Source organism: Sciurus vulgaris, assembly GCF_902686455.1.
Source record: "Sciurus vulgaris genome assembly, chromosome: 10".
In the NCBI taxonomy this organism is placed as follows: domain Eukaryota; kingdom Metazoa; phylum Chordata; class Mammalia; order Rodentia; family Sciuridae; genus Sciurus; species Sciurus vulgaris.
The window spans coordinates 88,625,907-88,647,041 of record NC_136470.1 but is presented as its reverse complement, the minus strand read 5'-3'; the positions used below and the strand labels follow the sequence as shown (position 1 = coordinate 88,647,041).

The 21,135-nt window shown below is 43.3% G+C and overlaps 1 long non-coding RNA gene across 1 annotated transcript; it reads left to right on the top strand.

The window, feature by feature from the left end:
* The first annotated feature begins 15,732 nt into the window (after window positions 1–15,732).
* On the top strand, window positions 15,733–16,892 carry LOC306670479. The gene is made up of 3 exons (XR_013766400.1): window positions 15,733–15,863; window positions 16,024–16,200; window positions 16,702–16,892. It is a non-coding gene; the product is annotated as an uncharacterized lncRNA (long non-coding RNA).
* Window positions 16,893–21,135: the final 4,243 nt, after the last annotated feature.

The window sequence follows — 21,135 nt, the reverse complement described above, 5'->3', positions numbered from 1 at the left end:
AGTGCATGGCACATACTGAGTGTCTAATAAATCTGAGAGATTATTTATTGAGTATGTGCTGCTAGTAATCCTGCTAGATAAATGGTAAATACCTACATTTTACAGCCCAAAGAGTTACACAAAAAGGTTAGGTAACTTGCCCAACATCACACAACTGGTATTTGCACCCCTACAGTGTGACTCCAGAGACCAGAGTCTTAACCATTACATTAATAGATGATGATTATTGTTGTTATTTACACATGACTTTATATTATAATTATTTTTATTTTTATCTTCTTACCCTCCCCAAACCGAACATCCTAAAAGCGAGGACTATGTCTATAACTCTTTTGAAGAACCTTTCATAGTTCGTACTCCATACGTAATTGTCAGTGAATAAATGACGGAAGGCTTTACTTTTTTCTTAGAAAATAACATTTATTCTTAATAAATATCAGACAGACTTTTCTAGACCTAAACATGAAATCTTTCTTTTAAAAACCTTTGAAAATATATACCCATTAATTTTATTTGACTTAACAAAACTGAAAATATGAAACAATGTTTATTTTAGTCTAGCTTGAGGCTATTATTAGTTTGCATGTGCCAAACATTTTATGTACAATATAATGTAGGCCTCACAAATCTCTATTAGGAAGGTATTATTATCCTCATTTTGCAAGGGGGAAAACAGTCACCGAGAGGTTAAATTGCCTACCTCAAACCACTCATCTGTTACATGTTGGACTGGAAATGCAAATCCGGATCCGTAATCTGAAGCCTGTGCTCATGACCACCATGCTGGACTGCCTGGTTAGAAACCTCTACCTAAAAGGACAGTGATAGAAAATATTCTACTTTCATGTTTTGGTCACTCAAGCATGGCCAAGGAGATATGCTGAAGAAATATTCATGAAAAGTTGCATGTAAGAGAAATGTTGAAGGAATTTAGAGTTAGTAATAATACAGCTGGACTATAAAAACTGAATGAGTAAAATAAAACTCGTTTAGAAGGGGAACAAACTACTGATACAATTTGGATGAGTCTGGTAGACATGTTGAATAAAAGAAGAAAGATTCAAATGATTATAAATACAATATGATTTTACTTATCTGATGTTCAAGGCAGGTTAAACTAATATATGGTGGTAGAAATCAGGATGGTAGATGTAGGTCATGGTAGAAATTAGAAAGGTGGAGTCTTGGGGTGGACTCAACTGGACTCAACTGGAAAGGGGTATCCAGGAACTTTCTGTGGTGATGGGAATGTTCTGCATCTTGAATTGTGTATAGAAATACATATGTCAAAATTTACCAAACTGTATTCTAAATACTTATGCATTTCACAGCATGTAAATTATACCTAAAAAATTATAGAAATGAAGAACTTTCAAAAATTAAATGAATAGGCCTTCAGGTATGGAAGGTAGTGAGGAGTATGAAAGGTGAGTGGATTTACTCTAAACTCACCAGTTACTAGATGCTACAGTGTTGTACTGAAGGAATGGGAACAATCATTTTTCCATTTTTGTGCCCACCATGTACCAGACAGGCCAACTTTTAAAACAATCCTTACCTAAGCTACCAAAAGAGAGGAAAAGCAGCTAGGCTTGATGGTGCACACTTTTAATTCCAGTATCAGATTTGATAATTCCAGTATCAGATTTGGCAGGCTGATACAGGAGGATCCCAAGTTCAAAGCCCCCTGCGCAAATTAGTGAGACCCTGTCTAAATAAATAATTAAATAAGACTGGGGGTGTAGCTCAGTGGTAAAGCACCCCTGGCTTCAATCCTCTGTTAAAAAAAAAAAGGATCTATCTCTTTGGTTGGAGGGATGGCAAAACACTTTGATGACTGGTAGATTAGAATCTTCTTAAAGGAGGATCCTTTGTAGCTTGGACTAGTCTCAAAAGTGCACAAGGTTTAGTGTGGTTAATATCTGGAAGGGTAGAGAATTTAGCTAGAAAAGTGGAATTGCAAAAATCTCTAGCACTCTGAAGGTGTGGAAAAGGTGGGTGAGTACTGAGCCAAGTCCTTACCCATCCTGTGACCTTGCACAGGACATTGAACCTCTCTGGGCTATTTCTTCAACTTTAAACCTGATAGCTCTTGCTTTGCATATCCCATGGGGTTATTTTGAGATTTAAGTAAGATTATAAATGTAAATGTGCTTTTAAAGTACTCTCCCATTAAGAAATCAGTATGAAATGTTACAAAAATTTCTTTTTGTTTAAGAGAAGTGGTAGAAAAATCCCAGCAATGAGTGTATGAGTGTGACTGGCCTCACATGCAGATATTTCAGAATGAGCTTATACATTCCTCTTTGAAAAAACTGTCTGGCCAAAAAAGATTAAATAAAGAAATGTCAAGTACTGACACTCCAAAAAGGCCAGTGAATACTTTGGTGGGGAGCCAGTGTTATCTTGTTGGATTCCTTCTAAACTTGGCAATAGAGTCCTCCAAACTCTTGAGTGCTTTCTTCACACAGGTGCTGAGTAACATGTCACCCCACAACTGAGCAATCCCCAAACTGTGTAGGTACTTGCATCTTCCCTGTTTCTCCTGACCATCTTGACAGCCATGCAGCCAATCTGATTCAAAGAAAGGATCAGAGGAAGAGCTTTGTCCTATATCCGTAGGCTGATGCAAAATGAAGCCTACTGTTGTCAGAGCAGAATGGGCAGAGTGAGGCTTTGGGTTCTGTTTGTGTGACTAGGATTGAGGCAGGATGGCCAGGCGGATGATTCGATCTGACTTGGGTAATGAAAATTGTTTGTTACTGTTTGAAGAGCAATTGTGTAAGCAACAGTACTTCTGTGTTTGGCTGCCTGTGACTCACCAGTGTCTGTAACATAACACCAAACTCAGAGGAGGAACAGACCCTGGCCAGCGGGGGAGGGGAGAGGAGCGGTGCATGGGGCAGAGGGCCCCCTTCTCATTCACCCTCCTCCACTGTCCCGCCCCCTCTCTAAACTTCCAAGGAGAGTTGGTGAGAAGGCATTTGCCACCTGGACACAATGAGGCCCGATGCAAGGGGCAGGCGAGAGGCTGGCCAGGAGCCAGGGCCCTGGTCTGAATGGCTGTTGCCAAGGGGCTGCCAACAACCCATCTCAATCCCCACGAGGCCAGGCAGTGGTGGGGGGCAACCCCCTACTCTGAGACTCAACTCACGCCATTTGCTGGGCGTGATCAGAATGTGCGGGACACAGGAGCTTTGAGTGGCTGAGCAGAGCCTTTCCCGTGCTGGCCGCTGGTTCACTTGGATTAGAGCAGGCGCTCCTGAGGCCCTTTGTTGGCTGCTTGTTATTCTGCACGCACGGAGCACTGTGCATTCATCTTTATTAGTTCTAATTGCTTCCCCATTCTAATGGGATCTTGATATTCCCATACAATTGAAAGGAAATGTATTCATTAAAATAATTCTTCTCCTAACTGCCGCTTCAAGCTGCTCCTCTAAGTGACATTGTCTCTCTCACCACAGCCTGCCGAGGCCTCTTATTAAGACTCTAGTCAAAAGCCAACTTTGGGCAGCAAACTTTCCTTGCAGGAGTTTCCAGACACTGGAGAGAGGGTGCTTTTTAATCGGCTCACACACAGAAGTTGGAGGCCAGCTGGTGTAATTGGGGGTGCTGCTCCGGGTGGATGGAGGAAGAAGGGCTCGCCTCCAACTCTGCCTCCCGTAACAATGACCCCTTTCTGCACACCAGCTCATTTGGAGAGGGCTTCCCCCCTGTCATGTGTGTGAAACTTTCTGTTTATGCCACAAGCAGTTACTAGGTTGTTCTAAGTGCAGGACGCTGAGTGAGGTGCTGTGGGAAGAGTGGAGACGGGGCTGTAGTCTCAAGGTGTTTATGGTCTTGGTGGGTGGCTCCCAGCTCCAGTCCCTAGAGTTAGGTATGATGGGAGAGGCTGGGAATGCTCTCAAAAAGCTTAATAGGATTGAGAGTTTGGAATGGAGGACTACTATTTCATAAATGTATTTTGATTTAATAACCAAAATCTTTCAATCCATGGGATCATGCAAGTAATACAAGAAGTTTTGGAGGGCATTGGGAACCACTGATCTATTTGGAGGGGAAATAAGTCATTATAGAAATAGTGACTACATAAACCAGTGTGTTTTATTTTTTGGTACTGGGGACTGAACCCAGGGGCGCTTAACCACTGAGCCACATCCACAGCCTCTTTTTTGTATTTTATTTAGAGAGAGAGGGTCTCATGTAGCTGCTTAGGGCCTTGCTAAGTTGCTGATCCTCCTGTCTCAGCCTCCCGAGCCACTGGGATTACAGGTGAGTGCCACCATGCCCAGCTAAACCTGTGCTACCTATGTGAATGATATGAATAAATTGCTGTAGGAGTTTGGGGGAGTACGAGGGAGTATGTACTGGGCATTGCACATCGTTTGAATCTTATTTAATTTCTTTAACAGTCCTTTTAGGGAAGCATAATTATTCCCCATTTTATAAGTGAGATCAAGGAGTCATTAGATAACTTGTCCACTGTCAAGAATTGGAGACAGGATTTGAACATCAAGCTTCAGGTTCCAAAGCACTGACTGTTTTTGTGGCAACTTACTACCCTTAACATCCTATCTGTCAAGGGACCTTCAGAGAAGGTTTAATGCGGAAGGTGGTGTTTGATCCCCTGGAGACCTTGGAGATGGTGGGTTGTCAACAGGTAGATAGTGTGGTCTCCCAGGGCCTGGGAGAAAGCTGGAAGATCAGGAAAGGACAGGAGTCCAGGTGGCCAGAGACGGAAGAGTCAAAGGAAGAAAGCAGAAAGATTTGTGAGAGCCAAACTATAAAGAGCCCTGAATGTCAGGAGTTTGGATTTTGTCCTGCAGGTACTTCTTCAGGGATGATACCTGAAGCCTCTGGATAAACACAATACTCCTTTCAGGAACATCATTTTTCCTTGAGGTGTATAATTTTAAACATCTTCATATTAAAAGAAATTCAGAGATAGCATGGAGTTGAATGAAAATTCTCCTGCATTTTTAAGAGAACATGGGAGACTTCTAAGAAAATTTAGGTGTGCTTGTGGTGGCTTCAGACCACACAGTGCTACATAGTCCTCCAAGGAACTTAAAATATTCTTTCTTTCTTTCTTTCTTACCCCCTTTGGTCCTGGGGATTGAACCCAGGGATGCTCTACCACTAAGTCACATCCCCAGACATTTTAATTGTGATTATGATAACGATTATGATTAATTAATTTATTTTGGTACTGGGATTGAAGCCAGGGGTGCTTTACAACTGAGCTACATCCCTAGACCTTTTTATTTTTTATTTTGAGACAGACAGCCACGGCTCCTGGTTTAAGGCATTTCTTTTGTCTGTTGTTGGTGAATTTTGAGAAGTACTGATTTCGATATCATGTGTTGATCCCAGGAATAAACTAATTAGCTGTATATCAAGAAGAATGGCAGGGGTTGGAAGATGGTTTGGACAGGGCAGGGTCTGAGGGCAGAAAGTCAGTAGGCCAGTCTGGAAGCCATTGCAATAAACTTTCAGGAGACATGAAAAGCCTCCTACCTGGGACTCGGGGCCCACCTCTGGCCTGCCCTTTTGAGGGAGCTGCATGTGAAACACCCCCCTTTGCAGCTGCTCCTTCATTTAAGCAGGCTCAGTGAGAAGACCAGGATGGTTGAGCAGGTTGTAGCAGAAGCAGCCAAGGGAGGATCTGGACCAGAAATGGTTCCTAACAGAGAACCTTTATGCCCTAGCCATTCACCATCCCATCCATCCTGCCCTCTAACCACCTTCCAACCCAAGTCTGTTAAACCCCCTGCCACAGGGCAGGTGGCTAGACTGAAGATTCTTGGATAGGCCCTGCCTTATTACAGCATCAGGCCTTCCTATACTGGTGGGCAGTTTTATTCTACCTAGCATGGTGGCTGACATCCTGTAGTCCATCCTGTAGTCCAGAAAAGATTCTAGGGAACGAAAGAGGGGCTGGGCATCTCAGTTGAGGACACAGTAGCCCATCTCAGCCAGAATTCTTTATTCATTCAGCTCCTTTGGGAGGAATAAATTTTTAGATAGTTTACAATGTTTCTTGAAGCATCTTTTTTTTAAAAGCACTTAAAAAAATACTATAGCTGCTGGGGACTGTGGCACACACCTACAATCCCAGTGGTTTGGGAGGCTGAGGCAGGAGGATTGCAAATTCAAAGCCAGCCTCAGCAATTTCGCAAAGCCCTAAGCAACTTAGCAAGACCCTGTCTCAAAAAAATAAATAAATAAATAAGGGCTGGGAATGTGGCTCGGTAATTAAGTGCCTCTGGGTTTGCTTCCTGGTACCAAACAAACAAAACTATAGTGCTTCACTTTTTCTTATTTTAGAAGAGATTGTTTATTTTTGAGAATTGAAAAAAAAATCTGTCAAAAAGAAAAACAGAATTGAAATGGGGCAAACCATGCTATATGCGTTTATGAATATGTCAAAATAAATCCCACTGTTATATATGACTTTAATGCACTAATGAAAACATTAACCAAAAAAAACCTCACCTATAATTCTACCACCCAGGTGTAGCCACAGTGAACAAATACTTTGGCGGTCTCCTCCCAAAATTTTTCTAAGCATATACATTTTAATTTTTTTAAATGAAAAGTCATTTTGTATAAATGGTTTTGTATATACATTAAATTATATATATTAAATATATATAATCTTCACATGTCATAAATCTGTCACACTAATAAATATTGTTCTACAAAGTAATTGTGATTGAAATTATCCACAACACTTTGTCATCTTTACTACCTATTGTTATACATGTAATTTTTTTTCATTTTTTCATCATTTAATACAATGTGATGAACTTGTGACTAATTTTTCCACAAAGCAGTATCATAAACAATTTAAAAATTCTTTTATATTATATGGGTAGACATTTTATTGCAGAAAAATATGTTAAGACAAGAAAAAATTAAATTCCTGTGATCTTACCATCCCTAGATCATATGTATATGACTTTTAGCACCTATCCTCACAGATATTATTCTGTGCATATATTTATGTACATACATACATAAAGTCAAGTCTGGTATACATATATACACACACATGCACACACACACACACACACACACACACATATATAATATATACTTTTTTTTTTTTCAGTACTAGGTATTGAACCCTGCACCTCACACATGCTAAGCAAGTGCCCTACTTCTGAGCTACATTCCCAGCCCTGGTATAGGTATATTTTTGTTAAAACAGCACTATTTGCTAACCTACTTTTCCTTAATATATAATGACCATCCTTGTCCTTAAACAGCTTCAGTATTATTCTTTTATTGCCTTCTAATAAGGTATTACAAACATTTATTTATTCTGTGGTCTATTTGGGTCCTAGAGCATGCTTCTTTTTCTTATTTTTTGGAACAGCTCTTTAAATATTAAGGTTACTCAATTCTTGTTATGTTGCAAATAACTTTCCTGGGTTGTTATTTTTCCTTGAAGCTTATCTAATTCAACTTTTCTTCTCTTTGTTTTGTAATTATAGAAATCAACAGTAGCATCTTACAAAACTTAGAAAGTAAATTTCAAATGAAGTAACCCCACTTCCTACCAACTAGAGATAAGCACCATTAATATTTTACAGGGTATTTTTTTCTAGAGTTTCCTTTTTTCCAATATAAATGAGAAGCACCATATAAATATGATGTTAAAAATGGGATTATTCTATATATATATTTCTGTGACTTATTTTAGGCACTAAGTGCATTTTTCTCCCTTGTGTTGGGGATCAAACCCAGGAGCTCACACATGTTGAATAAGTCCTCTGCCACTGAGCTACATCCCCAAGCCTTACTAAGTACATTTGAAAACCTTTGTGTGTTGACACAAATTAATCTGCATCATTATTAAATTGATTATTAAATCAATTTTACTTTTAAAATACACAATATTATTCTGGATATGGTGGGGTCCACCTATAATCCCAGCTACTGGGGAGGCCAGCCTTGGCAACTTAGCAAGACCCTGCCTCAAAACAAAAACTAAAAATAAAAGAACTTGGGATGGAGCTTAGTGGTAGAGCCACCCTAGGTTCCATCCTCAGTACCAAAAGAAAGAAAAAAAATTATATGTTTTCTTTTTCTTGAAATGTTTTTTTTTTTCTTTTGGGTTATTAGTCTCCTTGGTTTATAGAAACAAATAATGTATTAGGATGATTAGCCCTTTGTGAAAAGGAGTTGTAATTTTTTTCCAGTTAGTCATTTGTATTTTTCTCTTTTCTTACGGTGTTTTTGCCCTGCAGGGGTTTTAGGTTTTTGTAGCTATGTTTGCCAGACTCTTATAGTAGTCTTCACTACTCTGTTGTGAAGGAGTTGTATTAGTCTTCTGGTAATTTTATGGTTTTATATCTTTGATCCAGTTGAAGTTTATCCTGGTGTACTATGTGAAATATTGGTCCAGTTTCTCTTTTTCCAGTTAGCCAAACACCATTTATTTAAAAATATGCTTTTGCCTCCCTGATTTGATATTTATCATAGATAAAGTCTCGTATATATTTCGGAATGTTTCTGGACTTTCTGTTCTGTTCCATTTGTTTGTCTTTTAGCATCATTTTTGATAACATGATTATATTGTTTTTTATGTAGACCATGTAATTTATTCAACTAATTTTTGTTAAACATTCAGGTTGCTTCTAATTCTTCAATATTCCAAATGGTGTCTCAGTAAATGAAATCCTTGCATATTTTGAACATGCTGTACGTATGTAGTGGGTCAATTCTGTCCTTTGGATATGTTTTTATACATGGAATTACTAGGTCAAAGGTATGGGCCTTCATAGCTTTTTTCATACATAATGCCAAAATGTCTTCCAGAAAGATTGTACCAATTTACACTCCCTCCAACAATGTGTGAGTGCTGATTTCCCCTCACTCATGCCAACTCTCAGTATTACCATTCTTTTTAATCATTGCCAATCTGATCAGAAAAAAAAAAGGTCTCTCATTGCTGTTCTAATTTGCCTTTCTTTGAATGCTAGTGAGGTTGAATATTTTTTCAATTTATTCTGGTTTTTGATGTACAGAAGTTTTTAATTTTTTATGTAGTCAAATCTATCAATCTTTTCTTCTATGGTTTTTGCTTTTGTTGACATGTTTAGAAAGTCCTTCCCCATCCTAAGATTATAAAATATTCACTTATATTTTCTTCTAGTACCTTTATGGTTTCATTTCCATCTTTAGCCATCTGGTATTCATTCTGATGAATGGTGTGAGCTGGGACATAACTTGTATTATTTATTTATTTATTTGCTTCTCGGATGAATACTCAGTTCTTTCATCTCTGGTAAAAAGCACGCGTGTGGCGGAAAGAGGGGTGCTCACACATGCATATGAGTAACTATTCCTAAAGTGAACATCTTGAATAGCTGGATACTGAGGATAATCCAGCTCCAGACATTGGTCCATCATTAGAAATATCAGTTAATTAGCCAAGCATGGTAGTGAATGCCTATAACTTTAGCAACTCGGGAGACTGACATGAGTGGATCTCCAAGTTCAAGGTCAGTCTCAGCAAGTTCATGGGACTATGTTGCAAAATATAAAAAAGGCTGGGGATGTAGCTCAGTGGCAGAACACTCCTGGTTTCAATCCCCAGTACACACAAAAATATCAGTTATTGTACTAGTTACATAACATTGGTTTTGTGATATCTGAATTCACTGAAGCAAGTCCTGATTATCTCCCCAATGTAACAATGAACATAAGTGAACTTTTGAGTCAAATTAATAGACTTTCAAATCAAATGGACCTACATTTGACACTCAGATCCCAGCTTTGCAGCTCACTGCTGGTGCAACTTTGAGCAAGCCAGTGATCCTCCCTGAATCTTCATTTTTCCATCTGCAAAATGGGTTAATAATTCTTATAGGGCTATGATGAAAATTCAGTGAAGCAATGTTTCTAGCAACTGTGAACATAGGCCTTACACATCAGGGACAGTAAGTATATATCACTTGTCCTTCACACTGCAACCCTCTGGCTCCTTCCTCTCCATGGAGTGATTCCCCTTAGGCCTTATTGTAAAGAGGATATGCTGGAGTGGGGAGAGAGGTTGAATGCTGTGTTTGCTTTTTATATAGGTTTTCTATCTTTACCCCTGTGATCAGACTCTCATGTGTTATGTCTTGCTGCTTTTAGTGTCTTTTCATTAACAGCCTTTCTCTCCCTTAAATGTGCTGCATTTAATCTTACACCAGCTAGAAAACCAGACAACAGGATTGTTAGAAGTATATATAAATTAAGAGTAACTGTGATCTGAGTAAGAGCCCAAGGGCCTCTCCTGCTGTATAATGTAGTGGTTCTCAACTGTGGCTGCACATTAGAATCACCTGGGGAGCCCTTAAAGCCCATCCATGCCTAGGTCCCACCCCAGGCCCATTACATCAGATTCTCTGGCGGTGAGGCCCAGGCATGGATGTGTTTAAAAACTCTGCGGGTGATTCTCATGTGCACGCAGGGCTGTGAAGCAGTGGTTGAGTGTACTTGGCTTTGTGAGATCTGAGTTCACTGAAGAGAGTCCTGATTATCTCCCCAAATGTGCCCCAAGTCTAGGAGGTTGCCCCAAGGAGAAGGCCAGATGGTGGGGGGATTCACGGCTGCTGAGGCTGCTGCTGTGCTCAATAAAGAAAGCAGTTCCAACTGGGCACCTTCAATCCCAGGGATTTGGGAGGCTGAGTCAGGAAGATCCCAAGTTCTGGGTCAGCCTGGGCAACTTAGTAAGACCCTGCTGCAAAAAATAAAAAGGGCTGCGAATGTAGCTCGGTGATTGAATCCCCAGTACCAAGAAAAAGAAAGAAAAGAAAAGAAAACAAAGCAAGTAGCTCCAACTAACGTCTCTAAAAGGGGGTATTCCTCTGTACAACTGCAAATGATGCCAATTTCTCTTAAAAAAAAAAAAAAAATGAGCCATCCCTGTTCCCTCATTGATGTAGTTCCTCCTACCTCCAGGGACCAGCATGACCTTGACTCCTAAGGAGAACAGGAGAATAGGAGATGATGAGAAACAAACCTTGAGAAAATAGGGTTTTTTTTTTTGTTTTTTTTTTTGTTTGTTTTTCATTTTATTTAATTGTGCATTTGTTCTATTTTTCTCTATTTTTCTCTTGGTCCCTTGTCCCAAAAACACACATAGTGGATGTATTTCAAGCCTTCTTAGTGTCCAGCTTCACTGGATCCACTCTGTATACAGATGGAGCCACTCAATCCCAAAGACAGGCTCACCCACACCAACTACTGGTGGACCACTTTGTCTCTTGGCAAAACAGACACAAAGTGTGCTCCATACAGGATAAGTATGAATATCAGGTCTCCTTGCTTCAAGATAGGCCTTATTTTATTCTGAAGTTTTGATGACCTGGCTGTGGGCCTAGTTCATGGTCTTGCGATCCCTTCCAAGTGTCTTACCTGATTCATCTAAGACTAGGACCTCCCTGGTTCCACCAGACCCTGTGAGGCAATGTTATTACCTTTTCTAAAGAGTTAAAGTCAACTCCTTCACACTTAGCAGTGAAGGAAAAATCTCTATGTGGAGAGGGGTGATTGGGAATTTTCCCTTGGGATTTCTCATTCATCAGCCCTCTTCTTCAACACACACACAGGATAGCTGAGACCAGGCTGGATGGTTCAGACCAGCCTTTATCACAGGTAGGAGAGAACAAAAGAAATAAACAGAGTAACATGACCCTATAAAATCTCGCTTACAAGACATGACTTGATCATGAGGGCTCAGAGCCCTCTCTATGCAGTATGGGGGCTGCCTCTGTGTGGTCAGTGCCATTGCAGCAGCCCTAGCTTCCAGGAGGAAGCTGGGACAACTGCCCCCTTGAAAGTTAAGATAGACCCACTTAAAAAAAAAAAAAAAAAAAAAAAAAAGTTGAGGAGGCTAGAGTCCCTCCTGTCTGGTGCAACCATCTGAATTTGCATCCTGTCTGAGGATATGCCCTTTCCTGGGATTATTAGAAGTGACTGCTCCTTTTTATGGGAAATGAGTCCTCAGATTTGAAGAAGGTTTAGTGGGTCATATGGCTGTACTAAGACTACATACAGGAAGGAGCAGGGTGGGTGCACAAGAGTTGACTGCCTCAACTCAATGCCTGAACTGGGCTTGCCAGAAGTATGGTTTATCTCCAACAAGAAACCAATGGTTTTTCTTTAGATACATTCAATACAGAGGGCAAATATTTCAACACTGATTTTGATTACAAAACAGCCATAGGTAGCAAACCAAGGATTATTTGCAAAAGGTACTGATGGTACTCTTTTTCAAAGAGGTCCCAGTTACTATCCAGGGGAAGTAAAATTCAAGAGTCCATTAGTTTGTTGAGACTTTTTCTTTACTCAGAAGTCTATGTGAGGGGATATAGTTCAGATGGTAGAGTGCTTGCTTGCCTAGCATGTACAAGGCCCTGGGTTCAATTCCCAGCACCGCCCCCCCATAAGTAAATAAAAAAAGAAGAAGCCTGTGGGATATACCTCTATTTTGGCACTGATTTCTTCTTTATCCTCTTCAAGAGAGACCTCATCCCTGTCCCATCAGAACAGCCTTTGCCTGTTGAACCCAACCAAACAAAAATCTAGCAGAATATTACGAAACAGTGGGGTCTGCGTATGATGTGCTGGTATAGTCCCTAATGCTGACTGTCTGTGTTCCTGGAGGTTGGAATGGCTATCATCCTATGCTCCTTAATACCTGTCTGTGTGATAATCCCATAAACTCTGGACTTGTGATCGGCATTGGAGACAGTGCTGCCCCCTAGAGGCACTCTGGAACCGTGTGGTGTATTTATGTTTGTTACATGGTTGCCGGCACTACTTGGGTGGAGGCAGAGGGGAGACAGACTTCCTGCTATAGGTGGGGCAGTCTTGTACAATGAAGATTTGTCCTGCACTCTACATGCATTTGTATGCCCCACCAGATGTTCATGTAGGTAGAAAATTTCTTTATATTGGTCGGAAACTAGGACCTAATTCCATTTTGCACAAAATACTTTTTGCACATTTTTGATATGCACTGAATTTTTCATGAATGCAACCATCGTGTAAGTAGAGAGAATACTACATTTCATCTTTACCAGTGTTGTTCACCATTTCAGAAAGCCACAATACCAAGAGCAAAATGTTCTTGGTATTTGAGTTGCTGAAACAACACATCTTTATTCCTCTGCATTCAAAGATGAATAGTGATTCTACCTATCTGTATGAATATATAGTACTTATTTAGTCTTGTTTCAGAAACATTAAGTATAAAGAAGTATCCATAATGTTCCAATAAATATTGCTTTACTTCTTTAAATTCAAATGTATTCATTGTAAGTAGGTGTAATCATCCAACTACTTCATTATCTCCTCTAGTGTAGTTATGTTCAAGCATTTATAGATTACAATGCATATTATGATTTTTTGCAGTGCTGGGGATTGAAAATGCATATTATTTTAAGTTATTTTCTTTTTAGTTCTTTATCCTTCAGTTAGATTAGTATATTGATCCCCTGCCACCCTCAGTACTAGGGGTTTAACCCAAGGACACTCTACAACCAAGCAACATCCCAGTCCTTTTTATTTTGAGACAGGATCTCTCCAAGTTGCCCAGGTTGGCAACTTGCAATCCTACTGCCTCAGACTTCTAAGTACCCAAGATATTACAGGTGTGGGCCACGTGTGCCCAAGCAGTATTATGAATTTTTTTAAAAAATGCATAAGTTTTATTATTTGTACGTTTCATTTCAGAAAAGTAACAGATGGGAGGTGAAAGGGAGCACGTAATAGGCTGGGAGCCACTGCTCTCGGCCCCTGCAGGGTGTTTTGGTTCACCTGATGTTCGTGACAACTCCATGAGTGAGGTCTTATTATGACCACGAACTTGCACAGAAGGAAACTGAGTTTCAGAGACGTGGAGTAAGTTGCCCAAGGTCACATATCTAGGTGAGGGAGGAGCCAGAACTTTAGACTCCTCTTGCTACAGCAGTTCACTATTCTGCCTTCCACCTACCACATGTACCCATCACCCTTGATTTGTCCAGGTGCCTAAGGATCTTTCTACTTGGAAGTCCTTGCTTTGGCTCTCCCAGCCTTCTTACAGGACCCACTGGGGACTCAAATTAGAAGGGAAAAAAGTGATTGTTCCCTTTTGGGTAGGATTTCAGACCTACATAAACTGCTTGAATGAATAATGTGGTAGTGTACAGGAGTGAGTACGACTGGGTCCTTTGGAACAGCCCCCAGACTTTTAGTAATTTATTTCAGCAAAGGAATGTGAGTTTCCCAGGGCTGACAGTTCACAGGGCTCTCAACTTAATGGGGACACTTCCATTGTCTCCCCCCAGGCTAAGAAACGGTGTCTCCTCCTTTTCCCTAGGAAGTAAGGTATTGTAATAGGAGGCAGCGCCTCTCCCTCTTGCTTTCCCATTCTCACTGATCTGGAGCTCTAGTCTCTTCTTCACTCAGCAAATGTCTTTTGAGGACTTTCTTTGTGCTAGATACTGGGGTGCAAGCATGAGTAACAACCCATGGTCTCCATCCTGTAGGGACTCAGATTCAGGGCATGTGACTGACTTTTGCAACTGTGACAGAAGAATATACAGAGGTTCTGGGATCCCCAAGTGGAGGGGCAGCTAAGCAAGATTTGGAAGAACAGGGAAGCCTTCCTGGAGGAGGCAAGCTTAGTTCCAGAGAATAGCTATGATTTGGCAAAAGATAAACATTTAAAATAGGATGATTTGAGGAGGGTTTATGTACAAACAGGTTATTTGCAAATGCTTGGAAAGGGTATAAAGGAATACAAGATAGGGTAGAAGCCCACGGCTAACAGGAGCAGAACTGTTACCACAGCTAGCCTAGAAGAAATGGTGTAGGTGGGGAGGGGACTACTATACCCTGGAAAGAGAGAGGGTCATGTAGTGCAGGTCACCTTGATAGAAGGAGTGCCCTTTCCTCTAAGGATCAGCCAGCCTGGTGGAGCCTTATGGGGAGAGAATAAATATCCCGATCTCATTCTCTTCCATGTGCCAGTCTCCTCATGGTGGTCCACATTGGTCAAACCCAACCAGAAGCCAGAGAACGCTGGAGCTTGCTCATGTGATCCATATAGGGCAGGCTCTGCAGCAAAGTAGGGTAGAAAGTGAATCCAGAGGGACACACAGAAGATACCAGCAGGCTGGATTAGGGAAGATGATCCAAGAAAACTGTTTGGGAAATCCAGGAGGCAGGGAAGAGTGCATATGTTGGGAAAATGCTTTCTTTGTGGCTGTAGCAGAGTGAGCAGAGGTGAGATGTTCCTTATGGACATAGACATGTCTTTTGAAGGAATTTGAAAATTCATCCCCAAGCAAATGGGAGCTACTGAGGAATTTGTAGGCAGCAGTTGACACAACCAGATTTGTGTTTTAAAATGACCACTAGCTCCAGTATGGAAATGGTTCTAGGGGCAACAGACTAGAGCTGGTGAGACCTAACCAAGACCGTGATAATAGAGGGAAAAAAGAAGGAGGAGGAGGAGGAGGAGGAGGAGGAGGAGGAGGAGGAGGAGGAGGAGGAGGAGGAGGGGAAGGGGAAGGGGAAGGGGAAGGGGAAGGGGAAGGGGAAGGGGAAGGGGAAGGGGAGGAGACTGGACTTGAGGAATTTTTAGAAGTGGTCTCAAAATGTGAAGAAAGGTTGGGTGTGGAGGATGAAAGAGAGGGCAGGGTCAAGGGCAATACTCTGAGTTTTGATTTGAAGCTTGGGCAGGGGAGGGAACACCGAGGAAGCAGGTTGGCTGACCAGCTGTGGCCGCCTCCGCTCTGCTTTCTTGGGTCAGCTCTCATTAGCAGGACCTTAGGCTTCAGGGGGCTTGGAGGGGCTTCCTGTTCATGCCACAGGTCAGCCTCTGTTCAAGAGCAAGTCCAGCTAGAGAGTAGGAGAGACCACCTTTCACTACCTACCTGGGGTCTACTGAGCCCCAGACCTACTGCCCTGGGAGCTCCTGCCCTTTCCCATATGGACAGGGGATGTGTTTTCTTTTAACAAGTTTCATTGCAGGGGCAAATGAGGTCCAGCTGAGGGGAGGGAGCCAGCACTGACGGCAGTGTGGGCCCTGCGGACCGGGACTGCGCAAGAGCTGGGGTCCTGTCATCCCGTTTCCTTCCTTGGCTTTGCTGAAGGCCCATCCTGGTCGGCTCAGATTTCATCACTAGCAACTCTGAAGAACCTGCTATGGTAACAGGTCCCCTTCCTTGATGTTCTCTGCCCAGAAACCTGGAATAATTTTCTTTTGTTTTAGAGGGAAATGCTGAGGTTGTTCTTTCATGTTCTAAGAACTTGGGTAGTCATGGCAACACATAGGGTGGGGCGGGTGAGGTGGGGGCTTCTTAGCAGCATTTCGTTTCAAATGCCAGATTAAAGGGAGAGCTTCTTTGGAGTTTGTCTCATTAAGACATAGCTGGGTGCAGGCTTGCTGGATGATTCTCTACTTCATCGTTTTACATATTCCATCTTGCCTGCATTTTCCTGCCTGATGGGCAGTCTCCTGGGACTTCTCCCTGAGAGTTTTGGCTCAAAGACTTCTTCAAGAATTTTAGCTCTTTACTGGCAAGAGAGTCAGTGGGGCTATTCCCTGTTAGTGGGGTCTTATCCTGTGGGCCCCTTGTATACAATGTGTCTGCCACTTGAAAAGAAAAACAAGGTAAGATGTTGATTGAGGTTTTATTCTGTTTACAGAAGGAAAGATGGTTATTGAGCAGTCATTTCATTCTGCACCTCATTTTTGGTCCAGGATTTTCCTCCCAGAGTTTGACCTGACCTGAAGGTGGGGCAAGACCATGTCTGGTTTGACTCTGGGCTTCTAGGAGCCTATCCAACTGCCATCTGGGGGAATCCTGGAAAAAATAAAGGTGGAAACTTTTAACCCAGACACTGACCTCAAGCGTTTTTTTTTGTTGTTGTTGTTTTTGTTTTTTGTTTTCCTAAATGGAACTGCAGGCCTTGCTTGAAGTGATTTGGTAATCCCACTTTACCAAATTGGTTTACCAATTAAATCACTTTAATGTTACTTAGTGTCAACTCTAGTACTTTCCAAGTCCTCATATTTATTCCTTCCAACTGTCTCCTAGATACACCTTGTGATTAATGTTCATATTAACAATAGCCTGCCTGTAGAGAACATTTATTGAGGGGTCAGATTTCTATGTATCATCTAATTTAATAGTCACCAGTGACCCTGTGAAGCAGGCACCATTAGTTTCATTGTACAGAACAAGGAACTGAAGACCCCAGACGCTAACTTGTTCAGAGCCAAATAGCTGATAAGAAGCAGAGCGGATGGAACTGGGTCTGTCTGGGGCACTTACGGGGATCTTCCTGACAGGACACAGCCTGGCCATCCTTGGTGGCCACCACCCTGATTTCATCCCCTCCTGCCAGATCATGCAGACTCTTCCCACACAGACCTCCAATTCGTTTCTTCTCTGTTCCATTCCAGCCAGTACAAGGTCACTGAATGATCTTCCCAGAGTCCCCCTCCATTTTGGGGACACAGGGACCACAGCTGTCTTCTTCAGCATAGTGTCTACATGGGTTAACTCATAGAAAGCACACACTGTATGATTACTTATTTATTTACTGAGTTGAAAGAAGTTCTCTTTCCTCCACCAGCCCCCTTTCTTTGTTCTTCCATCTCTTTTTTAGTCCTCTTCGCAGGCCCCTCCCAGCCAGAGTCCCTGCTGTTCTCCACCACCACCTGGCCCACCTGGCTCCTGAGTCAATCCAGGCAGGCAGGTGGGATCCCATCAGCGTGTCTGTGAGTGCATATGAGGGCATCTTTCTGTAGCACCCTGTAAGGAAAAAGTGTTTTCTGCTGCCATAGATCTAAAATCTGCACTGCAGGAGGTATGCGTGGGCCCCTGTTAACCCCCTGGTCCATAGAGTGGTAATTTACTAGCACTTCCTGGATTGGGCACTTCCAAGCATCATCTCACTTAATCATCACAACTCCAAAAGGCAGATGTTGGCATCTCTACTTTACAAGTAAGGAAATGGAGGCTGGAAGAAATTGTCACTTGCTAAAGGACTCACAGAGAGGCAGTGGTGGAGAGGGGATTAGAACAGGACTTTCTCTATTGTCACAGCCTTTGTGATTTTCCTATCTTTGCGTGAGTGGGGCTTCTGCCGTGCTCTGCCTATCATGCCTCTGAAGTCCTCCTTTTTTCTGGGGATCTGACAATCTCAGGGGTGAATCATTGCAGTTAAGGTAGGAATAATTGGTGTGAGTATATATATATATATGGGGGACACTTCATAAATGACCTTATTTTGTCTTCATCTCTGTGAAATAGGTGCTATAATTATCCCCACTTTACAGATAAGAAAACCGAGACCTTAAGCGTCACCTCCAGTGTCACACAGCTACAAGGTGAGAAGTCAGGATTCAAACCAGGTTTGCCTGAGTTCAAAGCCCACTCCTGCCAAGGCCATCTGACAGGGGCTGAACTCTGGTGGTCCTCTGCATACCTCCCTGCACACTACTTCTCCCTGAGGTCCAGTCACTCACAAAAAGGTTACCACTGCCGTCTTGCTACTGGACTCCTGATACTCCACTGCACCTGCCCGATGGACCAATCTGCCAGCTCCACCTGAACTGAGCATGTCCACCTACCCCTCTGTTGCTGGACTCAGCACCACTGGCCACCCTGGCAGCCAAGTCACTTACTGGGGTCTAGCTTCCTCCACCCGCCAACCCTGTCCTCGAGTGTCTATGGATGCCCGCACGCGATTCCTACCACTGCTCTCCTTCAAGCTGGGTGGGCTACCATACCTGCTCTGAGGCCCACAGGGCTAAGCTGGCCTCCATGGGTTTCAACTCTGCCTGGTTCGCGGGGCTTCACAGAGCTCCCCCACTTCTCTCCACCAGGGGCAGCATATCCCCTTAAGCCACATGTCCTGCCTCAAGACCTTTGTCCAGTCTCACCCGGGACTTGAAGGGACATGATCCTGCTATTTCCCTAAACATCTCTCAAATGGGACTTTGCTCCACCTAGAGCAGAATCAATCAACCAACCAATAAAATGTGCGAGGAGCCCTGTGCAAGACATTGTGTAGGGTGCTGGCAGTCCCTGCTGTCCTCTGCTCCCTGGCCTGAACATCACTCACCCTTCCCGCCAGTTTGCTGTTTCCTGGATTCCTTCCATGGCAGCAGACCCCACTTCCCACTCCTTACCTCACCGAAGGCCTCGAACACTTTGAAGCCTAATCAGAGGATTCTCAGAGCTTCCCTGTGTTCTCTTCTGTGTGGGCTGCTGGGGATGGAACCTAGGGGTGCTTTACCACTGAGCTCCATCACCAGCCCTCTTTCTTCTTTATTTTCAGACAGGGTCTTACAAAGTTGCTGAGGCTGGCCATGAATTTGTGATCATACTTCCTCAGCCTCCCGGTAGCTGGGATTATAGGTGCATGCCACTGCTCGGCTTCCTTATGTTCTTTGCACGCAAAAGAAAACATACTGTTTGTGGGACACACTGAGGCCAGTGAGGGACTCACTGCTGGCAGCCTAAAAAGGACCAGTGAAGGGGTCCAGACACCCCAGGCCTGACCTGAGGGCTGAAGCAATAGACCAGATCTCTGACTTGGAGCCCATTGTTTGAGACCTATCCTGTAAGCCCTGGCAATAAAAATGGCAATGGCTTCTATTTATTGAGTGAGTAAATTGTGCCGGGTGGTGTGTTAGGCACTCTGCTTACCTTGTGTCTGGTCTTCTAAGGCAGGTAATCACTAGCCCCATTTTAAAGATGAGAACCAAGTCTCAAAGACAGCAGCATGTCCAAGGTTTCATCTCCTGGATCTTCTAATGTGCTTAGAAAGAAGAGCCAGTGCTATGTCACTTCTCCTCCACGGGCCCATCTTGCAACCGTACAGTGAGCTTTCAGAGAGCAGAGCCAGGCCTGCTTCCTGTCTTCTCCCCATTCTGCCTGGCTCACTTAGGTATTCCGGGGTCTCCCATTCTCTGGGTCTCTGGGAAGTCCTAACCCCACCTCCTACCCCAACTGGTAAACCCAAAGGCTTCCCCCTAGAAGGCCAGATCCTTTAAGTTAAGAGGATGTTTAGAAAGAGGGAATGAGCTGCCACCAAACTACTTAGTGACTATGGCCTGGGAGAGCAGGTTGTTTCAAGTCAAAGGTTCAGGAGTCCCTATCTTTCTGCTCCTCACCAGGGGATCTGCACACACTCAGGTCCCTGCCATGACCTCAGAGTGTCTCTCCCACTCTATGGATTGAGATTCCTCTGGTATCTCGCTAAGAGGACCCTACCTAGCTCCTGTGGCAACCCATGGAAATCCTTGAGAGGGACAGGGTCGGGGAATTGAGAGAGGTCGCATTACAACGAACCCTGCTGCTTCCATTCCGTCATGTGTGACATGGAGTGGTAGGTTAATGTGACTAGCAATCGCCTGGCAATTGGTCTGTCTCCTGATGGTGAAGACAGAGCCAGAAGGCCTTTCCCACAAGGCCACACAGGGAGAAGGGGCAGCAGCAGCCCTCAAACCCCGCTTGGCTGATCTGCGGCCAGTGCTCCTCCCACAATGGCACCGACTCTTAGCTCTGTGCTCTTTCGCCAAGAAAAAGGCCTGGCTGCTCCTGGGCTGGGTAGGCCCAGTGGGGTTAACTGGGAATGGCTCTCCTCCCTGTCTTCCCCACTTCTTCTGAGGGAAGGAGTGAGCTCTCTGCCATCTACGTATTTTCAGCTGAGTTATATTTTGCATAAAGTAAACTTAGCAAACAGAGAACACAAGGAGAATATATTTGGCTTTGAAGCGTCAGTGCTCTGACAGGCATTTCCTATTAGCTATCTCAGAGCCGACCAGCCCGGCTGGGTTTTGCTTAAGTGGCATAATTCTCCTGCAGTGGAGACAGCTCATTCATTAGTCATTCCAGAAGCCAGATACAAAATATCCTTCCCTAAGCCAACTCCACCAACCAGCTCCGCAGCCGGGTGGAACAATGAAACTGCAGGGCTTACTGGCCTGGCCAAGGTCAGCTCAGAGCCACCTGTCTGCCCAGCTTAGGAGGAGAGCTTGCACTTGAGCCTTTCCTCTCCCTCTGGAACAGGAAGGACACGTCTCCCTCCCCTGGGCAGAGGCTGTAGGAGCCTTAGGGAGGGTGG